This window comes from Prionailurus viverrinus, chromosome D1 (assembly GCF_022837055.1).
Source record: "Prionailurus viverrinus isolate Anna chromosome D1, UM_Priviv_1.0, whole genome shotgun sequence".
NCBI lineage: Eukaryota > Metazoa > Chordata > Mammalia > Carnivora > Felidae > Prionailurus > Prionailurus viverrinus.
Window position 1 is genome coordinate 111,583,469 of NC_062570.1, and position 19,039 is coordinate 111,602,507.

General features: G+C 59.1%; 1 long non-coding RNA gene across 1 annotated transcript; it reads right to left on the minus strand.

Annotated features, from left to right (window-relative positions):
• Nucleotides 1–4,348: 4,348 nt before the first annotated feature.
• Nucleotides 4,349–16,463, minus strand: LOC125176019 (uncharacterized). The gene is made up of 3 exons (XR_007156102.1): nucleotides 15,848–16,463; nucleotides 13,454–13,613; nucleotides 4,349–4,997 (listed from the first exon to the last, which is right to left on the minus strand). It is a non-coding gene; the product is annotated as an uncharacterized LOC125176019 (long non-coding RNA).
• Between the last annotated feature and the right edge of the window lie 2,576 nt (nucleotides 16,464–19,039).

The following is a 19,039-nucleotide window of genomic DNA, read 5'->3' on the forward strand; positions in this document are numbered from 1 at the left end:
CATTAGCCTTAAAAGGGATATTTAAAGCCAAAGAAGAGGCCGCAGAGACCTCCAGGTCATGGAGCCAGGGTGGCAGAAAGGCAGACGGAAAGGGCACCTGCCCCTTCGACTGTGCCAAACTGGGCGTTTCGGCTTCCTTTCTTAGCGTGTAATTTTCAGAATTCCAGCGGAAATAAGCAAGGGCCATAAGGAGTTGTTACGGTGTCCCTGTTAAAGGGGCAAAATGCGTTTTACGATGAGAAAATCAGATGCTGGCGCGGTTGAGGTGAGGCCGGCACTCGCCGCTCCCGCGTTAGACAAGTGCCCACGTGTAAGGCACACAGCAGGTGCCAGCTGGCGTCAGGACCTGAGGACAGGATGCCAGCCGGTGCGAACTAGGAGGGGCCGTGCGGAGAGCGGTCCAGAGATGCGTCCCCACGAGCACACACAGCCCCGGAGCCCGTGATTCGACGCTGACACACTGACCCCGAGGACACAGAACCGCCTGCCCCCGAGCGGCGTAGAGACCCCTGCCCGGACTTGGCCATCAGCATCCCTGTCCTGTCCCTGCGAGGTGCACCTGTGTCCACCCTGCCCGGCCCGCCGAATCCCACACGGCTCGGGGGCTTTGTGCTTTCTTGGGGCATCTCCCCGCTGACCCTGGCATCCACCTGCCTCCCCCTAGCATCCTCCCATCTCTGCTGGGACGCCCCCCTCCACAAAAGGCTGTCTCTGGTCCCTCCATCTGAAGCCCCCACCCCCACCCCAGCACCCCGTCTCCTTTGCCTGCATTACTTCTCTCCAGGGACGGGCTGCACATAACATCCGTGTAATTTTTTGGTTGTTGTTTATCTCCCTGAACCACAGAATGTCAGCTCCCCGGGAGAGGGGGCTGTTTTGTTCATGTTACGTCTCCAGCACCTGAGAGTATCCTAGGGGGCGCCCGGGGGGCGGGGGGCTCAGTCGGGTAAGCATCCGGCTCTTGACTTCAGCTCAGGTCACGATCTCAAGGTTTCGTGAGGTCAAGCCCAGAGTCGGGCTCTGTGCTGACGGCTCGGAGCCCGCTTGAACTTCTCCCTCGCTCTCTGCCCCTCCCCCTCTCCCTTGCTCTCTGCCCCTCCCCCTCGCACTCTCTCCGTCTCTCTCAAAATAAATAGACTTTAAAACAAAAAAATAAAAGAGGGGCGCCTGGGTGGCTCAGTTGGTTGAGCATCCGACTTCGGTTCAGGTCACGATCTCACGGTCCGTGAGTTCGAGCCCCGCGTCGGGCTCTGTGCTGATGGCTCAGAGCCTGGAGCCTGCTTCCGATTCTGTGTCTCCTTCTCTCTGTCTCTGCTCCTCCCCCACTTGTGCTCTCTCTCTCTCTCTCAGAAATGAATAAACATTAAAAAAAATTTTTTTTTTAAATGAGAGCGTCCTGGTACACAGGGAATCCTCAGCCAACATTTGTGGAGTGAATAAATGAACGTACAGACTAATGATGCTAAAAACAGCAACAGTCCAAACGTGTGGACCAAGTTAGGGTGCAGACCCTCGACCCCCAGAGGACAGATTACTCCAAACAACGCGGGAAGGTGGCCAGTCGCCGAGAGAAAACCGGGTACAAAACCACACTCGTGGCGACGATTCCAAACCGTGTCAACGTGTTTGTGGACGGGAGCCGGCTCGGAGCACAGGCCGAGGGCAGCGGCTTCATCCGTGGGCGCGTGAAGACAGTGGGCACATTTTCCCTCCCTCTCGGGACAACCTGGAAAGGCTAAAGGGAGCCGCTCAGACGGCAGAGCCGGGAAATAAAACCTAGGCGCCCAGATGCTGCTTCTACGCTGGAAGAGGGCCCGGGCCCGCGTCTGGTCGGCCACTGTCGGCAAAACCCTGCCAGCGGCCCAGCGCGCGGCTCCCTGCTCCCGGTGACAACCACGTGTGCCTGCGTGGGCGTGGGCCATGCGACGCCCCAGCCTCTCCGCGCGGGACGGGATGGCGTCCAAATAAAGTGCTTTCCGTGCCCAACCGGGTCCATCAGGCTTGGCACCTTCCTGGGGGGGTGGGGGGGGGGGAGTGAGGCGGCCAGGGTGGGACAGAGGCGGTGGCGTGGGGCCGACCGGGTCCCTCTGCCAGCTGGACGCCGAGGGGACCCCGGCCCAGCCCTAGCGTCACTCCTCGAACGGAGACACCCCACGGGCCGGGCTCCCCCAGGGATCGTGTCTGGAGACAGCTGACCTGGGGCCGGAGTGGGGACAGAGGGGGGGGAGGCGGGGGGGGGGGGGGATCCGGCTGGAGACAGGGGCCGGAGCTGGGACGGGGTGGGGGTGGGGGGTCGTGCCTGGAACAGGAGGCAGACCACAGTCGGGGGATCTGGGCGGCAACCTTGGGAAGCCACGCCCACTTTGGAATGCCGTGCTGAGGCCCGAGCAAAGCGGACCACGCGGGGGGCAGCGCCACACTGGGGACTCGCCCGACGCTCTGGGACCATCAGATCGCCGTCCTTGAGCCATCACCACCTCTGAGCCACCCTGGCCCCGCCGGACACCCGTTTAGGTGCCGGGGACGTAGCACGAACAGACCTCTTAATCTGGTGGTGGGATGTGGGCCGGTAGCGCAGAATGGGGTGGTCCCTTCCGGGGGCACTTCTCCAGAGAGGGGCACAGGGGCGCCTCCCTGTGGCTCCTTCTCGCCCGGGGCATGGCCAGGCTCCGCAGCAACGTGCCAAGAGGGAGAGCAGCCCGTTAGGGCCTGTGCACCTGACTTCAGGGTTCTCCCGCCTCCTCGGAGGTGAGGACACGCACTGACACACACAGGGAAGCCTGTGCACACATGTGCACACAGCTGTGTCCCTAACCCTCCCAAACTGCAAACGAGCCACGTGGCTTTGCGCCGGGCGGTGGGTGAGTGGATGGCGTCCACTCAATGAAATGCTACCCGACCGTCAAAAGGAACAGACCCTGACACAGACAGCTGCAGGGATGAGCCTGACATGTGTCCTAGGGCCCAGCCTCCGAGTGGACATCCCATTGCGTGATGTTCCAGAAAAAAAAATTTTTTTTTAACGTTTATTTATTTTTGAGAGACAGAGAGAGACAGAGCGCAAGCAGGGGAGGAACAGAGAGAGAGAGGGAGACCCAGAATCCGAAGCAGGCGCCGGGCTCCGGGCCGTCGGCACAGAGCCCGCCGCGGGGCTGGAACTCACGAGCCGTGAGATCATGACCTGAGCCGAAGTCGGACGCCCGACCGCCGGAGCCACCCAGGCGCCCCGTGGTTCACGTGGAAGGTGGCGAGTTGCTATGCAACCGTAGAAAATCGACATGACAAATAATTTTCCTGACCCAGGTGCAGAGTTTGCTCCAGAAAAGCTCGCAATCTAGAGGCGCGGAGAGAAGCTGTGCTCCCTGCTTCCTTCATTGGCCCGTTTGCCGTTGGTCCAGCACGTGGTGCTGGGGGCGGGGTGGGCACCTGCCGTGTGCTGGGCATGGGGGGGCCTCTGAAATGCATCAGCGCAGCACGTGAAGTGGGGACTCGGGCAGATCCCCGAGGACGCCCCCGCAGAGCCCGGGCTGTGTCTCCCGGCCGAGGCCCCGCGGGACTGGCCGCCAGCGGAGAGGGCCCGGGGGGGAGGGGGCTGGGCCCGGCTGGCCCTGGGCGAGGCGCTTGCCCTCCTCCCCGAGCTCTGTGGCAGGCTTTGGGCTCCCCCCACCCCGATCATCCCCACCCCCCTGGGGGCCAGTGCTACCTCTCTGTCCTCTCAAACTGCCCCTATGTGACCAGTCAGGTGAGTGACCAGGGCCTTGTTATTCTGTCCCAGGACCATCCAAAGGACCGCCCGCCCACGCCATTTGGACAGCTTTGTGGCCAGGAGGCACTGCCCTGGGCTCTCCTGTGGTTAAACATGACCCCTGCCCCTGCCCACTGCGCTCAACACACACAACCCTTCAGGGCCCGGGCCCCGTTGCCTGCTGTGGCCTCCCGGCTTGTCCAGCTGACCCGTACTCAGCGGGCCTCAAGCCCGGAGCCAGCCAGCCTCCCAGGCTCCCTCCCGCCTTCCCGGGCTCAGGGGCCGCAGGGACGCCGAGACCCCGTCACCTGCTGCCTCCCCGCGCTGAGCCCTTCACAGTTTGGCAGGAGCTCCCCACCAGCGATGGCACGCCGACTGTCCAGGGCCTCCTGGGTCAGGCAGACTCAGGACACGGCTCGCAGAGGAGAATCCAAGGCTCCGATGGGGGTGCCACTGGCCCAAGGGCACTCCGGGAAACAGTGGAGGGGGCAGATCAGAACCCGGGTGCCAGGCACGGTTCTTTCTCCAACAGCTGAAAAACAGACCACCCCCCACCCCACCCCCAGACCCCCACTCCCAACTGTCAAGGCCTTTCCTTGCCATTTCCCTGCCGGAAGGCACCGGGTCATTTCCGGTTTGGGGCTGTTACAAATAAAGCTGCCACAAACGTTTGTGCACAAGGCTTTAGGAGGCCGTCTCCTTCCATGTCCCTTCGGTAAATTCCCGGGAGGGGTGGCCGGGTCACATGGCAGACACACGTACGCTTAGCTTTAGGAGAATCCGCCGGAAGGTTTTCCAGAGCGGACGGACGCTCTGACCCGCTCACCCACACCGTGGGGGAGTGCCGGTCGCCCGCACCCTCACCGGCACTGAGAATGGGGAGTCTTTTCCATTTTAGATCTTCTAACGGGCAAGTGGTGACATCTCGTGCGGTTCGTCAGGGACCCCGACCGCACGCGTGTCGGGCAGCCCGATGTTGTGCCAGAACCCGCCGGCGCTTGGTGCTCCCTCACCTGCCTTCTGTTCCTCCTCTTTTGCATTTTGGAGAATTTCTACCGCTATGTCTTCAGGTTCATGTTCTTTTTTTCTGTAATATCTAATCTGCCACGAGTCCTCGCAGGGTTGTTTTTGTCTTAGACCTGGTTTTCCTTGCTGGTTCTCATTGCATGTGTTTGGTTCTTCTGTCTCGTCCTGCCTGGGCAGGTGCCACGGTCTCTCCTTCCACTCACGTCCCCTTTCCAGTCCATTCTCCCTACAGAAGACAGATTTTTGTTTGCTTGTTTTTTAATCTCAGGGGAATCCCTATAAGGACTCCTTTGCATTTTATTTTGTTTTTTTTTATTAAATTTTTTTAACGTTTATTTATTTTTGAGAGAGAGACAGAGTGTGAGCAGAGGAGGGGCAGAGAGAGAGGGAGACACAGAATCCGAAGCAGGCTCCAGGCTCTGAGCTGTCAGCACAGAGCCCGACGCGGGGCTCGAACCCACGAACCGTGAGATCGTGACCCGAGCCAAAGTCAGACGCTCAAGCGACGGAGCCACCCAGGCGCCCCTCCTTTGCGTTTTAAATAAAGCCAAGCTCTTTATCGTGCTCACAGCATTTCACAGCCTGGCCTCAACTTGCCTCTTCCTCCTCCTCAAGCCCCAATGCCCCCATCTTGTTTTTGCCCCTAGAGCACATCCCCCCCAATGTTCTCCTGCCTCAGAGCTTCTGCTCACACTTGTCCCTCTGCTGGGAATGTACACGCACACACACACTCACACACACACACACACACATACCCCCTCCCTCATACACACAAGCATGCACGTACACCACAGATACTCAAACACACACACAGTCACATGCACATTCACACGGACACATGTGCACATGCATGCACTCACGCGTGCGTGGGAACACACAGAGACACAGACACATATACACAGGAACACACGTGTGCATATGCCCCTTTACATGCCAGCTACTTCTCTTCCAGGTGACCCCTGATCATTTTTGTAATTGTATCATTTACTTGTCTGACTAATCTGGATGTTTTTTCCTTCTTCCCTCCCGGAATGTGACCCTCGTAAAGGCAGAGATTCTTCCTCTTTTGTCCTCTGTTTTACTCCTATAACCTAGCATAGGCCCCAACACCAAGGGCATAGTAGGGGCATAGTAGGTGCTTAGTGAATGGATGAATGAGTAAATGGTTGAATGGATGGATGGATAGGTGGATGGATGGGTAGGTGGATGGATGGATGAGTGGATGGGTGGATGGATGGATGAATGGATGGGCATGTGGGTAGGTGGATGGATGGGTGGATGGATGGGTGGGTGGATGGATGAATGGATGGGCATGTGGGTAGGTGGATGGATGGATGGATGAATGGATGATGGATGGATGGATGGATGGATGAGTGGATGGGTGGATGGATGGATGAATGGATGGGCATGTGGGTAGGTGGATGGATGGATGGATGGATGGATGGGTGGATGGATGGGTGGATGGATGAATGGATGGGCATGTGGGTAGGTGGATGGATGGATGGATGAATGGATGATGGATGGATGGATGGATGGGTGGATGGGTGGGTGGATGGATGAATGGATGGGCATGTAGGTAGGTGGATGGATGGATGGATGAATGGATGATGGATGGATAGATGGATGAGTGGGTGGATAGATGGATGGATGGATAGATGGATGGGTGGATGGATGGTTGGATGGGTAGGTGGATGGGTAGGTGGATGGATGGGTGGATGGCTGAATGGATGGATGAATGGATGGATAAGTGGATGGGTGGGTGGATAGATGGATGGGTGGATGGGTGAATGGAGGATGGATGGATAGATGGATGAGTGGGTGGATGGATGGATGGATGGATGGGCATGTGGGTAGGTGGATGGATGGTTGGATGGATGGATGGATGGATGGATGGATAGATGGATGGGTAGGTGGATGAGTGAATGGATGCATGGACAGCTGGATGGATGGACAGAGGGTAAATGGCTTTGAACCCTGGCTCTTCCCCCTTTATTGTGTGACCATCGGCAAGTCAATTACCCTTGTAGAACCTCTGCTTCTCATTGGTAGAATAAATGGGTGCAGTGCAACCCAGGAAGCAGGGCTTTGTTTACCGTCTGTCTTTCCCCTGGACAGCACAGCCTTTAGTCCTGTCAGCATTGCTCCCAGCACCTGGTGTAGGAACCATCTCACAGTAGATGCTCAATAAATATTCTGTTGGAAGAAAGAATACCCTAAAAGTTGAAGTCGTGGCAGGAATGTCCCACTTGTCCAGTTCCCTCCCTCTTGCTCGTACCTTCTCGCTCCTTACTTCAGGTTCTGTTTGCTCCCCTTCTCTGTGAACGAGCTGGAAGCCACCCTCCCCTGCACCCTGGGCTAGAAGGCAGCTGTGCTTTGAGTGCCCTGAGAAAGCAGCAGGAGGAAGGTTGGGATGAAGATGTGGTCTGAAGGGTCCCTGGGGGGCTGGACAGCCCCTCACTCCCTGCTAGTGGCTGGGGAAGCCGTGTGAGGCCTGCAGGGCCCTAGCTCTGTGGAGGTGGACCTTGTTGGGTGGTGGTCCCCTGGAGAACTCCACTGTGTCCCAGGCAGGCCCCCAGGAGGGACAAGGGCAGGACAGAGAGGAAGTGCAGAGCTGGGACGCTCAGGGTCTGTGGATGAATTCCTGATAGTAGGCACGGAAGGGAAGAAGCCAGGAGAGCGTAGAAGCTTCTGGATGCAGCGAGTGGAGGGTTTGCTGAGATGGGGAAGACGGGGTGGATGGGAGTGGCTGGGAAAGAACTGGGGAGAAAATCCAAAAGTCCAGTTCGGCCGTGATCTATCTGACATGCCTGGGAGACCCCAAAGGAGATGCCGAGCGGCCAGCCGGATATGTGGGTCGAAGCTCGTAGAAGAGGTCATAGCTACAGAGACAAATTTGGAAGTCATCAGCTTAAGGATATTTAAATCCATGGGAACTGATGACATCACCAGGAAGAAGGGCAGTGAGAAAAGAGAAGCAGGCGTGCACCAAACCAGAGGACCGGGCAATCCCACGGGACCATAAGCCCCAGAGGTCAGGGGCGTGTGTTCCAGACTCCACGGTATCCCCAGCCCTACCTTGGTACCTGGCTCGAGACAGGCCCCCGCCAAAGCCTTGCCGCCGTGGGGTCTGGAGAGGGGCAGTACGGAAGCAAAGGGAGAAGAGGGGAGCAGGGAGAAGCCAAGAGAAGAATATGCTGGAAGGAGGGAGTGGCCGCCGGGATGGACTCCCAGCCTCCAGGAAAGTGAGGGAATTGGAAGAGGCCTCTGGATCTGCCAGCATAGAGGCGGCTGTCACCACTGACGAGGGCCCTTCTGGTGGGGCCGGTGGCCCGGGGCTCAGGCTGGGGCTCCCCCTCAGCGGGGAGGGGAAGCAGTGATGAGCACAGAAGCAGGGCAGGTGGAGGGGTGAGGCGGTGAAAAACCGGCTCTCACCCGGGAGGTGACTGGGTGGGTTGTGGGCCAAGGGGGCCTGGTCCACAGAGAGTGCGGCCTACAGATGCTGGACAGGTGGGTCCGAGGGGCAGGAAGTGCGTGGGGGGGGGGGGTGCATGGGAATAGGAGCCCCCTCTCCCCCCCACCCCATGCCAGGTCTGAAACACGGGAGACAGAGGCATAGCGGGGAGGCACAGCCGGGGAGGGGTTGCCCTTTGCACCCTGCTTGGCCTCTAAGACCCCTGTGGGGTTCTGGCGATCCCACACTAGGGTGGGCCTCTCTCCTTTCTGGGTTTTCTACGTTTCCCACTCGGAAACCTCTTGGCCTCTGATGTTCTGATTTGAAAATTAAATGCTCAGATCCGCAAAGAAACGAATCCAGGGCCCATGCCCCCCAACGCAGCACTGCCCCGGTGGACAGCCCCCCGCCCGCACCTTCTACTGGCTTCTGCTGCGTCCAGGCCTCTAACATGAGGCCCTGGGGGAGCAGGCCCCAGGATGAATTCCAGAGGGTGGGAATACCCACCTTCTGGGAGGTCACTGGTTCGAGAATTGGAAGGATCCTCCCGGCAAGAGATGAAACCTGAGACCGGCAGAAAAAAGGCCGGGGAGGCCTGTGAAACTCAAGGACAGACAAAGGCGCCCAGCAGGAGGCCTGGGCTCAGGAATGGGGCGAAGGTGGGGGCTCCCAGGAGGGGGGGCCTCTGGCCTCCTGCTTCCTGATCACAAATGCCCAGCCTCCGTGGCACCCCCCCCCCACCCCCAGGGCCCAAATACACCCTTCATGACTCTCCCCGGAGGGAGGGCGCGCAGGGAACCAGAATCAGACCCCACGCCAGAATTCAGGGCCTGGAGGCTGCTGGTCACGGGGTGGGGGGAAGACCACAGAGGCGGAGAGCCCTGTATTGAATGGGGAGCCCCTGCGGACCAGACCCTCCCAGGCGGGGATCGCCTGCCTGGGATCTCGCAGGAAATACAGGCATCAGGTAGCCCCAGACACTTGAATGGCCGCTGTGTGACCACGGGCAAACGCTCACCCTCCCTGAGCCCCCTGCCTGCCAACCCCAGGTTCCAGGAACGAAGGCACCTGGCAGGGGCATGCTCCCCGCTCCCCGAGTCCTTGCCAGATCCTTCTCCGGGGGCAGGTGTTAGGCATTCGAGCCCCAGGCGCAGGTCAGGGGCCGGGTCCCGCCACCCCCTTGAGAATTCCCATGGGGTGGGCAGAGGGCAGGTGCATTCCTGAGGGTTTTTGGTTTTTTTTACACTTGTCCTTCCCCTTTTGTGTCCATCCATGTCTTTTGCCTCCAAATTAGCTAAACACTGGGGCAGCGACAGCGTTTGGAGACTCTTAGGCCGTTAATCTGATCTTCTGAATTCGAAGGAAGCGATAGAGGCTTTGTCCCCTGGGCAGTGCCTCCAGGCCACGTTCAGGAGTCCTTAAACAGCCCCAAATTCCCTGGCAAACTCCTTTTACATAAGCCACTGGAGCCTGCCAGACAAAGGCTTTTGGGAAGTAAATTTGGGGAATGGGTAACCGTGAAAGAAGGGGTCCCTGGGAGACGGAAATGGGGCCAAAGCTGTTCATTTGGGCGGGTGTCGTCAGTTTATCTGGTGTCAGCTCTCAAGGCCAAAACATGCAGAGGCTTTACAGGGAATGTGGCCCCGGGTGCCCTGCCGCCCTGTGGCCTCTGGGTCTTTGTCGGTGTGGGGTCGTCTGGGCCTCCAGACTGCCTTCCACCCACTCAGAGGGCGGCCAGGGGCTGCGGTGCCCGAGTCACCAAGTGACCAAGGGGCTTTCGAAGCCTCAGCCGCCCCACCAGCGTGTGTCTCGCGTGGCCTCGTGCCTCTGCAGACCATGTCATATACTCGTTGTGGAACATTGAATCGTATCATACGATACAGTCGTATCTGTTAGCCGTTCAGCGACCGTCTGCTAACTCTCTAAAGTGAGCCAGCACCACAGGAATCGCGGAAGCACCTGTCCTCGTGAGGCCGACGTTCTGGCGGGGGAGACGGACCACGAAACCGGACAGATGCGCACGGATCGCGTCAAGTCCAGAAGGCTTTTCTGGAATGTTCTTCCACCATAGCTGTGGGACTGAGGGCCACGGGACCCTCTCTCTGGGTTTTAAACCCAGACGACAATCCTCACGCCTCAGCACCCCCGACACGTCCTCCCCGCCCCCCCCCCCCCATCTCTGGGGCTGATAGCCCAGTCTATGGCCCCTGGTGTCCTTAGCCCGCCAATGCTAATATTACTGTTATCTGTCTTTGTCTCTTCTGCAGGGCAGAAGTCCCGGGGTTAGCTGGGTTGGACAAGCTCCACAAACTGAGTCGGGGGCCAGACACCCTTTCGGCCCGACACCACACGGGCCGTGCTCGCCACAGTCCTGGGGCTTCATGGGAGGGCAAAGGAGAGACCCTGGCTGCCCTCACGGGCCCTACCTCTAGACTGCAGGCGCAGCCGGGGTGGGGGCGGGGGGCTCCACCATCATGACCTCCACTTCCCGGGAAGAAACTGAGGCTCCCGGGGGCGGGGGGCGGGGGGAGTCCCTTGAATGAGCCCCGTAAGGCCGCACCGGACTCTGGAGGCAGTGCCCACCCCTCCCTCGATCCAGTCACCCGCCTCACAGGGGTGGGGGTGGGCAGTGTCACCAGTCCACGACTTGGCCCCAGAGCTGCCTAGTCCCTGGGGCGGTTCTCACAGCCAAGAGGGGCTAACAGGTGTAGACAAATGGCCGCCCAGCCCTCCAGGCCTGGCATCCCAAGAATGTGATAAGCCACCCATGCTGCTGACCCCCATGGTGGGGGGAGGGAGGGGGACTTGTTATGTTTGCCCCGGGCCCTCCTGCCCTTCCCTCCAGCCCCTCAGCCGCTGGGTTCCCAGGGCCATGGCATTCACTGTTAATTAACCAGGGGAATGAATAAAGCCTCGGCCCAGGTCCCTGCGGAGGGGCCCGTGCTTCCCAGAGCTCCCCATTCAAAGGGCCTGGCGGTGGCTGTTCTGCACTCAGAGGCAAAGGGAACATTTGCAGAGACAGGAGGAGAGACAGAAAGCCAGAGGGAGAGGGAGAGAGGCAGAGAGGGAGGGAGAGGGAGGGACGCGCAGAGACACAGAGACCGAAAGAGAACTCTGCAGCCCAGACATCCTGTTCCAGTTTCAAGCTCGGCCTGGCGGGCCCCAGGGGCAGCTGTTGCGTTAGTGACAAGCTCCCCAAAGCCGTCCAGAGGACTGTGGGTGCTCTCGGCACCCTGTCTCGCGAGGGCCTGTTGCTAGCGGAACCCTGGCTTTGGGCAGAGGCCTCAGAGGAGAAGAGACAGAGTCAGAGTGAAACAACCCTGACGGGGCCGGAAGCAACCAGGCCTCTTATCACAGGCCGCAGAGCGGCCCTCGTGGTGGGTCTGGGATCCGAGAGCAGGGGCACAGCCTTCCTTTGAAGGTGAGGCCATGCAGGGTGGGAGGCGGGGCCTCACCTGGAAGGAGCCCGCTTCCCTCTGAATACCACGTCCCTCCACTTCCCCACACTGGGGTCCAGGCGGGCCCCCTTTCCTCTCACGACCCAGAATGTACGGCCTGATCGACCGGAGAGGGCCAGGGAGAGCTTCAAGTGAAGGGTAGTGCTGCAGCCCCGCCACGAAGGCAGATGGCCCCGTTCCACCCATGGAAAACCGAGTCAGGGATTCAAGGACTAGGGTAAGGCCGACAGCTTGCAGGGGTGGGCTCAGTCCCCCTCCTCTGTGCCCCCCATCCCTTTGGGGACACTGAATGCAACACTGCGCCTGTGCTGCGAAATCCCCGTGCCGTCCACGCGGGTGTGGCGTGGGGTCAGCTGGCCGGCCCCCTCCGGGACAACGCAGGTGTGGCCGGCTGTGCAAACCTCAGCCTTTCCAGAGCGAGGAGCTGAAGGCCCCTCTTGTTCCCTGATGCGCCAGAAATTGGCTCTGGAACCAAGGTGAGGTCCTGGCAGCGTCTGGACGGCCCGCGGCCCCGACGGCCCAGTGGTGCTGGGGGGGGGGGGGGGGGGCAGGTATTTGGGACCTGGAGGGGTGCCCTCGGGACAGACGAGCTGTGGGGGGCGTGGGAGCCCCAGGGAGGTCCCGGCAGGCCGAGCGCAGCCAGGCCTGGAGACAAAGACAAGCGTGCAAACGAAATCAGCCTCCATACCCACCGCCGATGCCCGGGCAGACCGGGCACTGACTCGGGGAAGACACGTGTCCCTCGGGGCCGCCTCTTCAGGAGCACAGCGAAGCAGACAAACTGAATTTCATGCTGCATTCTCGGTGGACATTTCAAGCCGCCCCCAGGATCTTCCCAGGGCGCCAGCATCCCTGTCCACTCCCCTTCCGCCCGGCAGCGTGCCTCCCCTCCAGACCCTGCTCGTCACCCTCTCCTCTGGCAAGCCTTCCAGTTGTCCCCGGCAGTGCCCCTGCCTCTTCCAGGCAAACAGGGGCCTCCTCCCTTCCCCCCCTCCGCAAAGGTATGTCCGCCCGGAACCTGGGAACGTGACCTCATTTGGGAAAAGGGTCTTTGCAGATGTGACTAACATAAGGATCTCAAGGTGAGATCATCCAGGATTCAGGCGGGCCCTACATCCACAGCGACGAGTGTCCTGAGAAGAGGAAGAGGGGACGAGGGGAGTCCGGAGACGGCCACGTGAGGACAGACGCGGAGGCTGGAGCTGTGCCTCGGCCGGCAGAGGAAGCCCAGGGTCACTGGCAGCCACCAGCAGCTGCAGGAGGGACCTGGGACCCGCACAGCCTCAGAGGGAACCCACCTTGCCGACACCTTGATCTTGGACTTTTGACCTCCCGGAGACAATAAACGGCTGTTGTATTAAGTCACTCAGTGTGTGACGATTTGTTACGGCTGCCCAGGACACATACGAGCCCTTCTTCCCGCCCCCTTCCCCCCCCACCCCTCATCAGCTGCCCTCTTTTCCAGAAGTTCAGGCTCAGGAGCAGGAGTGCTGCTCCCTTCAGGACAGTAACATCTCAATAAATGAAAATCAGAGGAGTTCAAGAATGAAGGGCCAGGTTCTTCTAGAAACCTCCGCCCTGTGAAGTGGCCGCATGGCGCCCACGACTCACACAAGCTTCCCTCCCCCTCCCGGCCAACCTCGTACCGTGTCACCTCTGAAGAAGGAATGGGAAGGCAGCCGGGCTTCTCACGGGCAGAAAGGCCTGCGAGCTTGTTCCTCCATCGAGAGGGACCCAACTCCACCCCTTCTGGGACATGCCTCACCTCCTTACCTGGTCCTTCCTTCTTCCCTAGGTGCCCGTCTGACTTGTGCAGCTCTGGGAGCGTCCCCTGAGCGCTGTCTGCTGTCCTGCAGTCTGCCGGGGGGGCCGCCAGATGTGTATCACCTGATCCCAGCTTCCAGGAACTTCGGTCCCAGAGGTGAGCAAAAACCTGGTGAGACAAAGAGAGAACCACGCGCGGTTTCCAAGGGGCAGTAGTGAGGGGCAGATCCCAAATCCCACGTCAGGCCCTCGTTTTGCCGTTCCCACCACCTGGATGGCTCTTTCTCATCATGATCAGATGCCCAGGTCCTGCCCATCCTTCAGGATTCAGATCGGATACTCCCCCCTCCATGAGCTTGTTTACAGATTCAAGGCTCCCTTCAGGTCACCCCACCCAGCCTCTTCAAGAGAATACAGATGGGCATTAGCAGAGTCTGATCCTTTCTGCCAAAGGCATCCTGGGCACCCACAGGCCCTCCCAGGGTTTTCTGATATGCTTAAGAGAGGCTTAAGCCTCACATCCCACCCATCCTTCCCCTGCCCTCCTTTGGCAAGAAGGCCGCTGGAAGGCACATTATAGGACCATACTGGTTTTTGTTTATAAAAACCAACTCTTGGGAGCCCTTACTAACTTGCACACTAGTAAATACCTAGCAATTTCCCTTAAAAGTACCAGCTCAGTGGGGCGCCTGGGTGGCTCAGTTGGTTAAGCGTCTGACTCTTGATTTTGGCTCAGGTCGTGATCTCCTGGTTTCTGAGACGGAGCCCCAAGTTGGGCTCTGCACTGACAATGCTGAGGCTGCTTCGGGTTCTCTGTCTTCCTCTCTCTTCCCCTTCCTCCCTCCTTTCCTCTTTCTCTCTCTGTCTCTCAAAATAGATAAATAAACTTAAAAAAAAAAAAGTACCACGTCAGCATTCTCTGTGTCCACAAATAACCTGTGTGCTGGTATAGGGTGACTCTGTTCTCCCAGAAACACAAAGGCCATCCATCTGCCAGGCAAACCCCGCTGGTCTGGGGGTTGTATACGTGTACTAGGCCTTGGATCTCTCACCCTATGACCTGCCGCTTCGGGCTCCCACAGTCTCCCTCAGCCCCAAGAGACAAATGGAACTGTTTCTACTCTGACGTCCAACTGGGTGACAGCCTCTCAGGCTATGGCCTCACCTCCACAAGCCACCCTCCTCGGCCTCTCGCAAACCTCTCGAGGAGAGCAAAGAGTGGGGGAAGTGAGCCCTGGGAAAAAATCAAAGGTGCACCCAGGTCCCTGGCTCCCCACTGAGCCCCAAAGCCAGTTTCATGCAACGGAGCCCGCTGTCGCTGTGGTTCCTTGTTCCACCAACCAGTGCTTCTAGCTCAAGCCCCAAGCCCTCCCGAGGATGTGTTTCCCACCGACAGAAAGCTCATCCACCCGGCAAACATCGTGAAATCAGAAAGCCCGAGGCTCGGGCCCAGATGTGTAAAAATGATCGATGTGCCAATCAGGACGCAAATTAGGCTAGTGTGATAAGAAAGTCCCCAACGCCGTAGCTTACAGTGGGCGGTTGATTTCTCCTTCCCAGAGGAACCCAGGTAAGCGATCTGGGACAAATGGGGAGGTCTGACGGAACTAGTGACCCAGGCTCCCCGACCTCTAAGGGGCTGCCCTTGGTCTACAAGCTCTGAGTTGACCTGCGTCCTTGACTATATCCCAGCCTGTGGGAGGGGTCACTGCTTTCCTTTCAGAGGCGGGACATGGCCCTTGCTCACAGAGCGATCATGCCACGCTTGTCCAGGCCGCTCTAGTCTCGTGTGCTCCATATGAACGGCACCCCCGAGACACCATGAGGCCGGCTCACAGCCCGCTGGCCAGGCTGTCACAGGGCCAGGCCCAGCCACAAGGAAGCCAGGCAGCCTGGGACTTCTCCCTACAAACCAAAACAGCGGTTCTCCAAAGGTGTGTGGGGGAGGTCTGAGAGGTCAACATCATTCTCATGGTAACACTGAGACGTTAGCTGCCTCTTTCCCTGTCATTCTTTCTTGCACATATGACGGAGTTTCCCAGAGACGGCATGCGTTTATGACATCGTCACCGTGATGGCTAACGGAGTGTGTGCTTATATACTTTTGCGGTTTTACGTTGTTTTCCTCCATTTTAATTTCTAAGGCAGTAAATACCCGTGGATGAAACCCATACCGACAAAATCGCTTTGGGGTCCTTGAAAACTTTTAAAACTGCAAGTGGACCCAGAGACTAAAAAGTTTAGGAACTGTCCGATAGAAGGTGAAAACAGATGCTTATAATGCAGAACCTGCAAGAATCCCTCGGGCCCGGCCCCGCCTCTCCCCACCCCCGTGGCCTTGTGCAGCCACCTGGGAATTTGGAGTCTGGCTCCTAGAAATGGGGGAACAGACACATCTCTCACCAGGTAGGACCCCAGTCGCTGCAGCCGTGAGTCTGCACCAAGCCTGGAAGCTCGGGGCCCTGCCGGAATTTTGTGGTTCGACGCTCACGTCCGTTCTGTGGCAGTGAGGTTCCCCGTGCTTCCGTGAACAATGGAGGAATGCTTCACCTCCGGCTTGAGGGTTCACGCTCCGGGCTTGCCGCTTCAATTGTGCCCCGTTCTTTGCAGATTACTCTGAACCCGTTTTGTCTTCTTTAACAATGCAGGCTAGTTCCGAGAAGTTCCAGAAAGCCGTTTGCATAGTTCCAACGCTGCAGCTCCTGAAATGGTGAGCCGCAGCCAGGCAAGGGGTAGGTGGTAGGTGGACCGACAGAGAAGCCCCTGGAGAAGGAAGCAGCACCCCCTCTCCGGCTGGCCGACTTTCCAGACCTCCCCAGGACTCACTCTGGCACTCAAGGCCCTCCTTACGTGGCCTCAGCCCACCTTACGAGAGAGTTCCCTGTATCACTTTTGAATTCAGCTGAGTCTGCTTTCCCTGGGCAAGGGGGTCTTTCCATTCAGAGCGCCCGCCCCCCTCCGTCAACCAGACAATCCTTCTCTGGGAAGGGGAGGCCGGAAGTGGGCCCATTCACCAGGCTCTCCCCAATGAGCATTTGTAAACACATGCCTTCTTTATAACATCAGCAAACAGAACATGTTTTCCTACTTAACAGGAAATGCAGCCTAACGGCTGGCTTCCCCAGACGGCCCCAGCCCTCACATGCACGCAGCATATGCAGCTAGGACAGGGCCAGGGACCAAGGGGTGGGGTGGGGGTGGGGGTGGGGGTGGGGGGGCTGACCAAGCCCCTCCGGGTTGCAGGAGAAGCTCCCAGCGGTTTGCACGTGCCAGGAACCCCTCGCGCCGGTGGGAAAAGGGTCCCATCTCTTCCCAACCCCTTGCCTTTGTCCCCCTGGCAGCCCGCCTTTCCCTGCAAGTGGAGTCAGGCCGGATCCTAGGCAAAGAAATGAATTTCTAACCACGCAAGCCCTTTCCCTGTCACAAGATCTTGGATGACAACCCGGCAGGGAAGCCCGAGGGCTATTGTCAGGAGCGGCGGCCAAGCCTCGGAATGACACAATCGTACCAGAACCCTGAGCAGTCTGAGGAATTAAAAAAAAAAAAAAAAAAAAATCCTCTCCTCCTCCTCCTCTCGCCGCTGGGGGAGGGGGGTCCGCTGGGGAGGCCGGGGGTTGGGGGGGGAGGCGCGGTGGCCGTGGCAGCCGGCAGCCGAGGCAGCTCCATTCATGCCTGCGGGGACCGAGGCCCCACGCGGAGCCTCCGGCGCTCCGCAGCCGCTGATTGGGCCGCGCTCCCGGCGGCTCAGCCAATCGGCTGTCTGGGAAGCTGAGCCATTCATGAAAGCGGCCGCGGAGAGGAAGCTCGGGGGCGGGGTGCGCCGGGTTATCTCCGAGCCTCGCGGTCCTTGTTGGGGCCACCGCTCTTCCGTCCTGCTCTCGATTCCTGGCCCTCCCGCTGCATGCAGGGGCCTTGCAGGGAAGGCCCGGGTTGGGGGCTGGGGGCTGGGGGGAGGGGGGGGTGCGCTGAGCAGGACGGGGTTTCTGGAAGCGCCTCCTGGGCAGGGCCTGGCCGCCAAACTCTGCCTCCCTCAGTCAACTGTGGCCATGAAGTCATTTTTTTTTTTACCCCCGCTGATTGAAATCATCTGTTTTCAGTTCCCCGACAAATTCATTGAGTTCCCTCTGAGGCTGGGGCCCCTCGACTGCACGGTCTGACTCTGTAGCCGTGGCCCAGACCGGCACGATGTCGTCTTCTTGGATCTGCACGGGCTCCGGTTTCCAGAGCCCCGGTGGAAAACGCATGTGTGTGGGCGAGGCCGGTGGGCTTTTGGTAGGGCCGGCAGGGATGCTTCGAAAAGGGCTGTTTGCCGGCCTGGCCGTAGTCCCCCCAGCCCTGGCTCTCTGATCCTCAGATTCGGGGGGCCCCAATGGCAGTGTGGCCGAAGAAAGGCACAGAACCCCACACATCTGCTCTCCTAGAGGGGAAATTGGCCAAGCAGAATGCTGGCCTCATCTCTGCAGGATAAGCCCCTCATTTCCTCTTGTGATACGGCGAGTGGCTTAAAAAACACACTCCTGGGGCCCATGTGGACTTACATTTTGGGAGTGGCTGTTCAACAGGAGGAGGGGCGGTGTCTGCTTTTGCAATGACCCATTGCAGAAGCATGCTAACGGGTGCCCTCACTCCACCGCCTTGCCTCCTCTCTGAGCCTCAGTGTCCTCCTCTATAAAATGGGCATATGGACACCTGGCCCTCCGTCATGTGAGCATCCGCTAAAACGAGAGATCTGAGGCCCAGCCCTCTGCCGGGCACATGGTGAGAACCCTGTCTGACATCGGTTGTTGGTGGTGAGGTCAGCAGCGACTGGCCTGGAGGACGAAAGGGAGGGTCACGTGCCATTTCCGGGCAGCAGGATCACGGCACGCGACCAGCAGAGAGAGCAGTGGGCTCGGGAGCCTCGGGGACACCCTTTCTCAAGCTGCTGAATGCCCACCCCCTCAGCAACATGCCGGAACCACTGGGGGCATGAGCACCAGGGGAAGTTTTCTCAATGGAAAGATTTCTTCATAGCAAGTGTTTCGCAAACCCCTCCTGGGCTGTTGATAATGAACCTTGGCTTCTTGACTTCCAAGTGTGTTACATAAGCCTAAGAGTTTGGTTTAAAAAAAAAAAAAAAGTATGAAGTATGGAACTAGAGATAGCAGGTGGGCGGGTCCAAACCTGTAGCTGTTCAACCTTTGGGCCACCTTCCAGGCTGCAAGGACTCCCTGCTCCCAGGCCTGTCGGAACCACGCCGGGGAAGGCGAGGGTGAAATCCGAGATGGGGTGCCAAAGAAGCCAGGGCTGCAGAACGGCGGGGTGGGTGCCCCCTCTCACAGCCAGGCAGCCTGCACCCCTCCCCCAGGCAGGACCCCGTTTCCTTCCAGCAGCTTCTGTGTCTGGGTTGGGCAGAGAAGGGTGCCCCCAACCCTGTGCCCGTCGTGGTTGGCTCTGCAGCACCCACGAGGTAAAAGGGTGCGTGTGCGGAGATGGGGAAACCAAGGCCCAGATATGGGCAGGGCCACAGTGGCCTTGCACCGCCGCTCCCTCCAGAGGCCGTGGGATCCTGGGAGATGGGGAGCGTGGGGAGCAAATATAGGAAGCAGAAGAGGA